Source organism: Camelus dromedarius, chromosome 27 (assembly GCF_036321535.1).
Source record: "Camelus dromedarius isolate mCamDro1 chromosome 27, mCamDro1.pat, whole genome shotgun sequence".
Taxonomy (NCBI): domain Eukaryota; kingdom Metazoa; phylum Chordata; class Mammalia; order Artiodactyla; family Camelidae; genus Camelus; species Camelus dromedarius.
This window is the reverse complement of record NC_087462.1, coordinates 1040771-1042334: the sequence shown is the minus strand read 5'-3', so window position 1 is coordinate 1042334 and position 1564 is coordinate 1040771.

The following is a 1564-nucleotide window of genomic DNA, read 5'->3' as shown; positions in this document are numbered from 1 at the left end:
AGCAGCTGAACTGGTGAGTGGGGGTCTGGGATCTGTGGGACATCATACACAGAGTGTATCCTGCTTGGACCAGGGTCTCCAAGGGGGGACCCGAGTGTGGGCTGGGGCTCTGTGAGCACAGGTGCGCGCACGCGCGCGCGCACACACACACACACACACACACACACACACACGAGCAGGCCTAAGCACAGGTGCGGGTGCCCCATCTCAGTGAGCACGTGTGAGGACACGCAAGCAATAAACTTGCCTGAACATGTGGACCCCTGCTTGCCATGGCACGCACATGTGCCAGTGTGCCGGCAGCACGTAGAGCTGTCCACGTGTGACCACTCCAGAGCGCAGGCGAACAGAGCAAACGTCTGGACATGGCGTGTGTACATGCGTGAACAAACATGTCTCACAAGTGCAAACACAAATGTGCGCGCATGCGCACGGACACCCCCGTGTGCCAGAGGGCCCAAACGCGTGAGCACAGCTGAGAGCCACGTACACGCGAGCACAGCCCGCTCACACGTGCGAGGACACGCCGGGGCACGTGGGGACCTCCCCGGGCCGGCCGCAGCGCATGCGCACACTCAGACCCCCGCGGGGACAGTGCTTGCGCTTGCGCAGATGGTCGCCGCGCTCCGCGGGCGCTCCGCGGGTTTCTGGGCGGCGGGCGCCCCCTGGTGGACGCCGCCTGTGGTCTGGGCCCCGCAGCACGTTAGTCCTCGGCAGCGCAGGGGAGGGTCTCAGTCCCGGGCGCTCCCACCGTCACCGGGTCAGGCCCTGGGTCAGTGTGGTCGTAAAGTGGTCAGATTAGGATGCGAATGGGACAGGAAGGTTCGGAGGGGTCAAAGGCAAGGCGGGAGGGATCAGCACGGAGTCAGGACGTGGCAGCCGGGTCGGGCCCCCATTTCTGACCTCACCACTGAAGCCTCTCCATTCCGCCCGTTGGCACCTACGCACCCGGGTCCGGGGGAGTCTGTCCCGGCTCGGTATCCCCGCACCCGGGGATCTCCCCGGGTCCCCCAGCGTCGGTGGGGGCCACGACGCCGGAGAAAGACCCGCGGCCCCTCCCCCCCACAAGGGACCACCAGGTGGCAGCACGCGCCCTAGTGCGCATCTCGGGCCTGAAACCCAGGACCCGGAGTCCCCAGGGTCCAACCCTCAGCGGCCCCTGGGAGCGGAGCGGTCTGGGAGGACCTTGTGTGACCCTGAGCACCCGTCCTCACCGTTCTGGGCCTCGGTTTCCCAGCTTCGCGATGGGGACATAGACGTGACAAGGCTGGACACATGCGCGGGCTGGGTGGCTCCCAGAGTCGCTGGAGAGATTCTCCCTTGTAGGGGAAGCAGGAGCACACCAGACGGGGACACAGCGTGCGCAAAGGCCCTGAGGCTGGCAAGTGGGGGCTGGAGGGTGTATTGGGCTGGGCTCAGAGAGCCTGGGGGCCGGATGTGGGGTGCAGGGGGCCACGGAGGGCCCCCTGAGTTTCTGGCCTGAATGCAGGAGGTGGGGACAATAGCCGCATTCAGGGTCTATGACAAAATTCAAAGATTTTAAGACAGTGTCTGAGCCTAAATT